We start from the raw sequence: 11,683 nt of genomic DNA, 5'->3' as shown, positions 1-11,683 counted from the left end.
AGGATCCCCTCTCTCTCTTTCTGAGGATCCTCTCTCTCTCTCTGAGGATCCTCCCTCTCTCTCTGAGGATCCCCCCTCTCTCTCTGAGGATCCTCTCTCTCTCTCTGAGGATCCTCCCTCTCTCTCTGAGGATCCTCTCTCTCTCTCTGAGGATCCTATCTCTCACTCTCTCAGGATCCTCTCTCTCTCACTCTGTAGATCCTCTCCCTCTCTGTCTCTCTGAGGACCCCATTTCCCTCTCACAGGATCCCCTCTCCCTCTCACAGGATCCCCTCTCCCTCTCTCTGGGGATCCCCTCTCGCTCCCTCTCTCTCAGGATCCCCTCTGCTTCTCCCTCTCTCTCTGAGGATCCTCCCTCTCTCTCTCTCAGGATTTTCTCTCTCCCTCTCTATCTGAGGATTTTCTCTTTCACTCTCTCTCTCTCTGAGGATTTTCCCTCCCTCTTTGAGGATTTTCTCTTTCCCTCCTTCTCTCCCGCTGAGGATTTTCTCTCTCTCTGAGGATTTTCTCTCTCTCTGAGGATTTTCTCTCTCTCTCGCTGAGGACTTTTTCTCTCCCTCTCTCTCTCTGAGGATTTTCTCTCTCACTCTCCCTCACTCTCTCTCTCCATATCCTCCCCCTCTCTCTCCATATCCTCCCTCCTTCTCTCTCTCTCAGGATTTTTTCTCTCTCACTCTGAGGATCCTCTCTCTTTCTCTCAGGATTCCCTCACCCTCTCTCTCTCCTACTCTCTCTCCGAGGATCCTCTCTCTCTCTCTCTCTCTCCTACTCTCTCTCTCTGAGGATCCTCTCTCCCTCTCTCTCTGAGGATTTTCTCTTTCTCACTCTGAGGATTTTCTCTCCCTCTCCCTGAGGATTTTCTCTTTCCCTCCCTCTCTCTCTCTCTCTGAGGATTTTAAGAACATAAGAACATAAGAAATAGGAGCAGGAGTAGGCCAATCGGCCCCTCGAGCCTGCTCCGCCATTCAATAAGATCATGGCTGATCTGATCCTAACCTCAAATCTAAATTCATCTCCAATTTCCTGCCCGCTCCCCGTAACCCCTAATTCCCTTTACTTCTAGGAAACTGTCTATTTCTGTTTTAAATTGATTTAATGATGTAGCTTCCACAGCTTCCTGGGGCAGCAAATTCCACAGACCTACTACCCTCTGAGTGAAGAAGTTTCTCCTCATCTCAGTTTTGAAAGAGCAGCCCCTTATTCTAAGATTATGCCCCCTAGTTCTAGTTTCACCCATCCTTGGGAACATCCTTACCGCATCCACCCGATCAAGCCCCTTCACAATCTTATATGTTTCAATAAGATCGCCTCTCATTCTTCTGAACTCCAATGAGTAGAGTCCCAATCTACTCAACCCCTCCTCATATGTCCACCCCCTCATCCCCGGGATTAACCGAGTGAACCTTCTTTGTACTGCCTTGAGAGCAAGTATGTCTTTTCTTAAGTATGGACACCAAAACTGTATGCAGTGTTCCAGGTGCGGTCTCACCAATACCTTATATAACTGTAGCAATACCTCCCTGTTTTTATATTCTATCCCCCGAGCGATAAAAGCCAACATTACGTTGGCCTTCTTGATCACCTGCTGCACCTGCAAACTAACTTTTTCATCTTCTTGCACTCGGACCCCCAGATCCCTTTGTACTGCAGTACTTTCCAGTCTCTCGCCATTAAGATAATAACTTGCTCTCCAATTTTTCCTGCCATAGTGCATAACCTCACATTTTCGAATATTGTATTGCAGCTGCCAAATCTCCGCCCACTCACCCAGCCTGTCTGTATCCCCTTGTAGGTTTTTTATGTCCTCCTCACTCTCTACTTTCCCTCCCATCTTTGTATCATCTGCAAATTTTGATATGTTGCACTCGGTCCCCTCCTCCAAATCGTTAATATAGATTGTAAAGAGTTGGGGACCCAGCACCGACCCCTGCGGAACACCACTGGCTACAGGTTGCCAGTCCGAGAATGAACCATTTATCCCAACTCTCTGCTTCCAGTTGGATAACCAATCCTCCACCCATGCCAGAATATTACCCCCAATCCAATGATTCTTTATCTTGAGCAATAATCTTTTATGTGGCACCTTGTCGAATGCCTTCTGGAAGTCCAAATACACTACGTTCACTGGTTCCCCTTTATCCACCCTGTACGTTATATCCTCAAAGAACTCAAGCAAATTTGTCAGACATGACTTCCCCTTTGTAAAGCCATGCTGACTTTGTCCTATTAAATTATGTTTATCCAAACGTTCTGCTACTGTCTCCTTAATAATAGACTCCAAAATTTTACCCACCACAGATGTTAGGCTAACTGGTCTATAATTTCCAGCCTTCTGCCTACTACCCTTTTTAAATAACGGTGTTACATTGGCAGTTTTCCAATCTGCTGGGACCTTTGCCAAGTCCAGAGAATTTTGGAAAATTATTACCAAAGCATCCACAATCCCTCCTGCCACTTCCCTCAAGACCCCAGGATGTAAGCCATCAGGTCCAGGGGATTTATCCGCCTTGAGTCCCATTAATTTACTGAGTACCAATTCCTTAGTGATTTTAATCGAATTTAGCTCCTCCCCCGCTACAGCCCCCTGTTTGTCCAGTGTTGGGATATTCTTAGTGTCCTCTACCGTAAAGACTGAAACAAAATATTTGTTCAGCATTTTTGCCATCTCCATGTTTCCCACCATTAATTTCCCGGTCTCATCCTCTAAGGGACCTACGTTTGCCTTAGCCACCCTTTTTCTTTTTATATAACTGTAGAAACTCTTGCTATCTGTTTTTATATTTTTTGCTAATTTATTTTCATAATCTATCTTCCCTTTCTTAATCAATCCTTTCGTTACTTTTTGCTGTCTTTTGAAGACTTCCCAATCTTCTATGCTCCCACTAAGTTTGGCTACCTTATATGTCCTTGTTTTCAGTCGGATACTATCCTTAATTTCTTTACTTAGCCACGGATGGCTGTCATTTCTTTTACACCCTTTTTTCCTCAGTGGAATATATTCTTTTTGAAAGTTGTAAAATAACTCCTTAAATGAACACCACTGCTCATGTACCGTCTTACCCTTTAATCTATTTTCCCAGTCCACTTTAATCAATTCTGCTCTCGTACCATCATAGTCTCCTTTATTCAAGCTCAGTACGCTTGTTTGAGAACCAACCTTCTCACCCTCTAATTGGATATGGAATGTAACCATGTTATGGTCACTCATTCCAAGGGGATCCTTAACTAGGACATTATTAATTAATCCTGGCTCATTACACAGGACCAGGTCCAAGGTTGCCTGCCCCCTTGTAGGATCAGTTACATCCTGCTCAAGAAATCCATCCCTAATACACTCAATAAGCTCTTCCTCAAGGCTGCCCTGCCCAATTTGATTTGTCCAGTTAATATGATAGTTAAAATCCCCCATAATTATAGCTGCTCCCTTATTACATGCCCCGACTATTTCCTGATTAATACTTCTTCCAGCAGAGTTGCAATTATTAGGAGGCCTATATACTACGCCCACGAGTGTTTTTTTCCCCTTATTATTCCTTATCTCTCCCCAAACTGTTTCATTATCCTGATCCTTTGTCTCAATATCATTTCTCTGTATTACAGTGATTCCTTCCTTTATTAACATAGCCACCCCACCTCCCCTTCCTTCCTGCCTGTCCTTCCTGATTGTTAAATACCCTGGCATATTTAATTCCCAGTCGTTGTCACCCTGCAGCCATGTTTCTGTAATGGCCACAAGATCATACCCATACGTAGTTATTTGTGCCGTTAACTCGTCCATTTTGTTACGAATGCTATGTGCATTCAGATAAAGAACTTTCAAATATGTTTTGTGACACTTAGTTCCTGCTTTTTCCTTTTTTAACACTTTACCTTTTACTCCATACCTTCTGTCCCTTCCTGACACGCTTTCCTCTGTCTCCCTGCTCAGGTTCCCAACCCCCTGCCACAGCTTTGATGCTGGGTTAATCGCCTTACGCCTTCTAGTTTTTATTTTATCTGTCGTGCCTGAAGTACCTAAAGTGCCTAAAGTACACTTTCTTTCAGCTGCTCTACGCTTTTCCCTCTCACTTGTTCTTGAACAACTGTTTGTACTATTTGTATTGTAAATTTCCCCTGGGTCTTCCCCTCTCTTGCTGCTCTCAACTTTATTCCCTTCTGACTCCCCGCTCATGTTCCCATCCCCCTGCCACTCTAGTTTAAACCTTCCCCAACACCACTAGCAAACACCCCCGTGAGGACATTGGTCCCGGTCCTGCTTGGGTGTAACCCGTCCCGCTTGTACAGGTCCCACCTTCCCCAGAACCGGTCCCAATGTCCCAGGAATCTAAATCCCTCCCTCCTGCACCATCCCTGCAGCCACGCATTCATCCTGTCTATTCTCCTGTTTCTATACTCACTGGCACGTGGCACTGGTAGTAATCCTGAGATCACGACCTTTGAGGTCCTGCTTTTTAATTTATCTCCTAACTCCTTGAATTCACCTTGGAGGACCTCATCCCTTTTTTTAACCTATGTCGTTGGTCCCAATATGGACCACGACTACTGGCTGTTCACCCTCCCCCTCCAAAATGCCCTGCAGCCGCTCCGTGACATCCTTGACCCTAGCACCAGGGAGGCAACATACCATCCTGGAGTCACGTTTGCGGCCGCAGAAACGCCTATCTGTTCCCCTTACAATTGAATCCCCTATCACTATAGCCCTGCCACTCTTCTTCCTCCCCTCCTGTGCAGCAGAGCCACCCGTGATGCCCCGAACTTGGCTCTTGCTGCTTTCCCCTGATAAGCCATCTCCCCCAACAGTATCTAAAGCAGAATATCTGTTTGAGAGGGAGATGGCCCCAGGGGACTCCTGCTCTACCTGCCTAGTCCTTTTACTCTGCCTGGCGGTCACCCATTTCCTTTCTGCCTGCGTAATCTTTACCTGCTGTGTGACCACCTCACTGAACGTGCTATCCACGATAGTCTCAGCATCGCGGATGCTCCACAGTGAATCCACCCGCAGCTCCAGCTCCGAAATGCGGTTAGCCAGTAGCTGCAGCTGGACACACTTCCTGCACACATGGTCGCCAGGGACACTGGTAGTGTCCATGACTTCCCACATAGTGCAGGAGGAGCATATCACGGGTGCGAGCTGTGCTGCCATGACTTGCCTTAGACTCTCAGACTCTCCTCCCGCTCTAGGTCTCCCCTTTTATTAAGAAACTTGTATGCAAGGGAAGCGTACCCTTAACAATGGTTGAGGCTACACGTACATTCAATATTGGTTCAGGCAGTTAGTCAATCAAAATAGGGAACCCACCCTCTGGTTCCTCATGATTGTCTCGTGATGTTGGAAACAGGCCTGGGAAAGTGATTTTCCCTTAGAAATAGTCTTTTTTATCAGTAGGTCTGTACCTAGTCTCAAGGCTATATGGTCATTCATTTCTGTTAGTCAGACAGTTATCAGCATAAGAGAACTTTAATTAAACAATAGTGCTTCTGTATGTCTTTGGTGAGAAACTAAAATATAAGCTTTCAATTGTATTCAGCTGGTCAGTTAATATGGTCAACTATCCATCATGCATTTCTTCATTTATGGTTTAGGTGTATTAAAGAGTTAATATGGTCAGGTATCTCTTTATGCATTTCCACACCTGTTGTCCCTCACTGACCGGCTGCTCCCGTTCCTTGAGTTTGGTGCTCACTCCCTGTTCTGTAAATGTAGACAACTACTTACCATTGGTAGATCTCCCATGGCATTGCTTATAGGAAGTCAGAGAGTCAGCGTCGATTTCTGACGTGTCGGTCATGTCTGACTAATCTAGTAAAGAATGTTGAGCAGATCACTAACATGGTGGACGGGGAGTGTCTCTGGGTGTTGCATCAATGGACTTCCAGAGGCATTTGATAAGGTTCCACACAGGAGATTATTGGTAAAAATGAGTGTTCATGGAATTCGAGGTAACCTTGAGACATTGGTTGGCAATTGTTTGGGAGAGAGGAGAGAGAGAGTAGGGATGAAGGGGATGTTCTCGGATTGGAGGGATGTGACGAGTGGTGTTCCCCAGGGATCTGGACTGGGACCTCAGCCTTTCACTGGATTTATCAATGACTTGGATGAAGGAATCGAGAGCCGTATTTCCAAGTTTGCTGACGACACTGAGTCAGGAGGCACAGTAAATAGTGTGGGTGGGAGCAGAAGGTTTCAAAGTGACATTGAGAGATTGAGTGAGTGGGCAAAACTGGGGCAGATGGAGTTCAACGTGGGAAAGTGTGAGGTCATCCATTTTGGACCACAAGAAAGATCGATCAGACTATTTTCTAAATGGTGAGAAGCTGGGAACTGTGGAGGAGCAGAGAGATTTAGGGGTCCATGTACAGGAATCAGTAAAAACTAGTGGACAGGTGCAATAGAGAATGAAAAAGGCCTTCGCCTCGAGGGGGCTGGATTACAAATAGGTGGAAGTCATGTTCCAGTTACATGATTGTCTGGTTAGCCCCCATTTCGAGTATTACGTTCAGTTCTGGGCACCGCCCCTCGGGAAGGATATATTGGCCTTGGAGGGGGTGCAGCACAGATTCACCAGAATGATCCCAGGATTCAAGGGGTTAAATTATGAGGCCAGGTTTCACAGACGAGGCTTGTGTTCCATTGAGTGTGGAAGATTAAGGGGTGATCTAATTGAGGTGTTTAAGATCATTAAAGGATTCGATAGGGTAGATGGAGAGAAACTATTTCCTCTGGTGGGGGGAGTCCAGAACAAGGGGGAATAACCTTAAAATTAGAGCCAGGCCATTCAGGGGTGATGTCAGGAAGCACTTCTTCACACAAAGGGGAGTGGAAATCTGGAACTCTCTCCCCCAAAATGCTGATGAGTTTGGGGGTCATTTGAAAATTTCAAAAGTTAGATATTTGTTAGGCGAGAGTATTAAAAGGTTCTAGAACAAAAGTGGGTAAATGGAGTTATGATCCAGATCAGCCATGATGTAATTGAATGGTGGAACAGCCTCGAGGGGCTGAATGGCCTCCTCCTGTTGCTGTAAATGTTTACAGCTACTTATCATTGGTAGAAGGCAAACAATCCCACCACTGCCCATCGCCCGCGCACACTGTTCTCTGGGTCGCAACCACGCGGAAACCTGTCATTGCATTCGAGCGAATCAAATCATTGTAACTTAAATGGCGACCGAGGCTTTTTACACAAACTCTGTCTCAGCAAAGTTGATGCCTTTAAATGGACGGGGGTCACACCGTGAGGTCACAGAGCAAGCCTCACCCTCACACTGCGCATCACAGAGAGGTCAGACAACACAAGAGGTTTATAAACTGGCTCGATTTGAGGCAGGAGGCTGGACAACCCAGTTTCAGTGAAGGGAAGGGAGCTGCACTGACTGGGACTAACTGGCTGATCGATCGAGGAGTGAATACGGTCGGCTCGAAGGTCTGAACAGGTTTACTGTGTGAAGAGAACACATGGAAACATCACCAACCAGCAGATTGGACAGAAGGTTGTGGACATTGAAAGGTTTGTCTCAACGTGTTTACCTTGTATCGTCATTTGTGAAATTCATAACGAGCAATATGAAGTTTAACGGACCCAGTAATATTGATGCCCAGTCGGGAGGAAGAGTTCATTTTGTTATTGGTAGATCTTCCATGGCGTTGCTCATAGGTAGCCTGGGGCCTGGGGCCTGGAGCCTGGTTACTGAGCCCCACTCTCAGGTCCCTCCCTGTTGACCCTCACTGACCGGCTGCTCCCATTCCTTGAGTTTGGTGCTCACTCCTTGTTCTGTAAATGTGGACAACTCTTACCATTGGTAGATCTCCTATGGCATTGCTCATTGGTAGTCAAAGATAGTCAGCATGGATTTATGAAGGGTCGTCCATGTCTGACTAAACTAATAATTTTTTTTGAGGAGACCACCAACATGGTGGTGAGGGAGTGTCTATCGATATTGTCCATATGGACTTCCAGAGGCATCTGATAAGGTTCCGCACAGGAGACTGTTAGTATAAATAAGTGTTCATGGAACTGGAGGTAACCTTGTGACATGGATACGGCAGAGACAAGAGGGGCCGAATGGTCTCCTTCTGTGCTGTATCGTTCGATGATTCTAGGGACAGCAATCTCAACCGATGTTCCTGAGCTACAGAAATCAAAATTAATTTTCCTCATTCTGAATGGAATAGAGCGAGCTGGCAGAGTGGGAGAGAATCGAAGTCTTGGAGAGGGAGAGAAGACATTGAGAGAGGAAGAGTTGGAGACAGGGAGTGGATACAGAGAAAGAGAAAAGAGAGAAAGACACAGAGATTAGGAAGAGAGCCCAGAGAGTGAGATGGGAAAACTCTCTCGAGAGACTCTCAGAGGCAACTCTTGCAGCAAACAGGTAATTTTCCAATTCCTTCCATTCTTTGAGCTGTAGGCAATATCTGAAACACAGAAAATAGTGCATTCTGGGGGTGGAGGGGGGGAGATAGTGGCTGTTTTAAACAGGAAATGGAAATCCTGCTCCTGAAATGTTTTTGATGTGGAACAGTTTATTATTTAATTGAACTCAGTGCATTGACACTCTGTTAATTCAAAATATAAAAAGATCTGGGCCTTGGGCTCGTCCTCAGACAATGAGACTGGAGGAGACGGGGAGATACTCTTGACCCAGGTGTTACTGGTGTCATCTGGACTTGTCAATCCCTGGGTCCTTGCCAAGGACCTCCCAGGTCAGCTGGTTCAGGTCCTGCCATCTAAAGCACTCCGAGAGTGTCAGGCAAGCTCCTCTTGTGCCCGTGATCCTGGTTCACCTGAAGGCATGGCAGCCATTCTGGGCCTTCTCTCTGATTCTGAAGAAGGTGTCAATTGTCCAACTCCAGAACCGGTGGAATCTTCTGCCTTTAATACTCGGGTGGCATCAGAATCTGTGGCCAGAAACGTTACAAGAAAAGAAATAAGTTGATAAGTTCTGCACCCAACATCTGCATTAAGCATTTCCAGGTGAAATGGTTTACTGTACGTGGGGAGCGATACAATGCCTGTCCTTCTCCCTGTTACAATCCAAGGATTTTTTATGTGCGATTTCTTCTCCTGCCACAGGTACACGGTTGGTATCAGGATGAGTGAGAGGAAATGGGCATTTAGTCAAACGACCACAGAACCACAAAGAACAAGTGGATCCAATACAAGTGAGAGCGCATCCCGAGCAAAATAGAATCAATGTCAGCAGAGATACCGTGAAGAGGGGAACAGTGTGACTGAAATTCCCCTCACGCCATCCCTCTGTGTCCCATCCATTTCTTTGTGCTAACTTGACATCTTTTCATTTGATTTTTAATGAAAAAACCAACCCCCCCAAAGATCCATCTAAAGACGCAGCCAATGGCTGGAGATGGTGTTAAACCCACTCTCTCCGTTCTCTCACATTTCTTTCCCATCCCCGACTCCCAGTTTTAGCAAAATTTAAGTGTCGACCCACCAGGTTTGTTCACCTCCCCGGATTTAGTTTGGACACTGAGCTCACCGGGTCAGTTATCCCGACCAGCTCCGCCTTGACTTATTCTGACATCTATTTGTATTGTTAATTTGCTCCCCTCCTCCCCACTCCCCTGGGCTGGACCTCCACGTCCAGCCATCTTGTCCCTGCATCGGCACCAAGCGCCAACCCTGCTCCGACTCCAGGCTCAGTTCGGCACCGCTCGGGGTTAACTGTACTGGCACTGGAGAGGGCCCAGTCCATACAGTCATCTCCGACCGGTGTCGGCTGGAGCTCCACCTTGGGACTGAACAGGAAAGTCTCGAGGGGGGGACGCTCCGGTTGTTGTCTCGATGGTGTAGAGTGGGACGGGCTGGTTAAGGCCACTCGCCAACCAGTCCCTGCCATCCCAGTCCACACCATCGGGCGAAGCCCCGGTACCAACTTGTACCGAGGCCTCCCGGGATAAAGAGGAAGAGTCCTCCTCTGGCACCAGCTGACTCTGAGGTGTCCGTGCCGACTGGTGCCAGAATCAGGCTGGTTCCCCCAAGCGCCGCCAGCTACTGTTGGTGAGTCCTTCACCGGAGGCATCCGTCATGCCCTCTGGTGACACCAACCCAGCCCCGGGACATTGGTCTCCAGTTGGCGCCAGCTCATTTGGGGGCACCACCCTCGGAGGACTCGACCCCGCTCGGGGTCACCGATGCTGCGGGTGAGTTCCACTTTGGTGAGGGCAGTCACAGGTCTCCGTTCACTTTTTATCGATCTGTGTTTTCCCCCACCCACCACTGTGGAGCCACCTTCAGCCGCTCCCTACAATTCCTGAGGGGCATCCAGGTTCCAAGGGCTCTCTCTCCCAGGGAGGTTACGTGTGCCTCAGTGGCACCTCCCCCCGAGTGGCAGGGGCTCACGTCTCGAGGGTTTATCTCGATCGGCGCTTGTATTCATGAGCCCGTTGCTGGTACAGCCGCCCTCATCCCTGTTCCCAGGGGCTAACTATCAAACCTTCCCTGTCGGTTCAGCCCGAGGAAGCTGCCCGGAGGCTTCCCACCTTCGGAAGCCCAGTTGGGAGCCTGAGTCAGGTCACGACCTCCAGTCGCTGAGGCTTTTTCATGTATTCAACACAAGGGTGACCCAGAGTCTGAAAGTGTCGGTTCCGGAAGTCCCTGTCCTTCAGTTGGTTCTGGCCAAGGTAGACAGCGTCCATAGTGCCTCCGCCACCCTGCTTCACACCTTGCAGTTCACTGATCCAGCTGGTGAACTTTAGTCGTGAACGTTTCAGAAGGAAGGTCACCGCCCTGGAAACTGGTCCTGTTCCACCCACCACAATCCAAATGGGGGGACGTGTGGGTCTGGTGGACCTTCCTGCAGGGTTTGGCGCATGCCCCGTGTTCCCAGCCACCAAATCCACTGGGGACGGCTTTACTTATCGGCAGGCAAATGTCTCGCAGGTGAGTTGAGGGAGCAGTTCCTGCCGCAGAGTGAGGACCACCTTCAGAGAGCATCCACTGCAGCAGCAGGCCGTGTGGGTGCCCTCGATGTAGGAGCAGCGTCCATCGCCCAGTGGATCTTGTATCGCCAATTAGCTTGTCTGCGCACCTTGGGGTTCCTTCAGGAGCTGCGGCAGCAACGACTGCAGCTGCCGTTTGATGCTGAGGGCTTCTCTGGCGAGCAAGTGGAGGAGCTGCTGCAGGGCTACAAGCATCTCCAGCAGAACCTTCAGGAATTCCCAGATTGCCACCCTAGGGCCGGGGGGGTGGGTGGAGGGTGGAGGGGATCATTGTTTTATTTTGTAGTTTAGCCCACACCCCATCCACAGGCCCCTTCAGGGACAGCAGCCTTTTCAAGGCTTTAGCCAGACCGCAATGTCCTTTGTATCAGGCGAGCCCGTCATTCCAGATTAGGAGCTGGAATTGAGGGAGCTTGCAACAAGTAACCTTCGAGACCCTGTCCAGCTCCAGGAGACCAGGAGTAGTGAGTGCCTTCGTCGTTAGCAGCTTGAGCCTCCGTGTTTTTCACAACGTGGATTGGTTTGACCATCAGAGGAACCATCTACTAGTGGGCAGACTGGCAGGTGACATCATGGTGTTCTCCCATCCACACTGAGAGTGAGGGAGTGATAGTCATCCAGAAGGCTCAACTGTTGGGGGGTATTTCTCCAGTTGAGCCTTGCTCCGCCAGTAATGTTTCCACAGGTCTCCTTTGTCACAGCATCTGAACTGGAGCTGGTGGTCCTGGG

This window comes from Heptranchias perlo, chromosome 12 (genome assembly GCF_035084215.1).
Source record: "Heptranchias perlo isolate sHepPer1 chromosome 12, sHepPer1.hap1, whole genome shotgun sequence".
In the NCBI taxonomy this organism is placed as follows: domain Eukaryota; kingdom Metazoa; phylum Chordata; class Chondrichthyes; order Hexanchiformes; family Hexanchidae; genus Heptranchias; species Heptranchias perlo.
Note: the sequence above shows the minus strand (reverse complement) of the source record.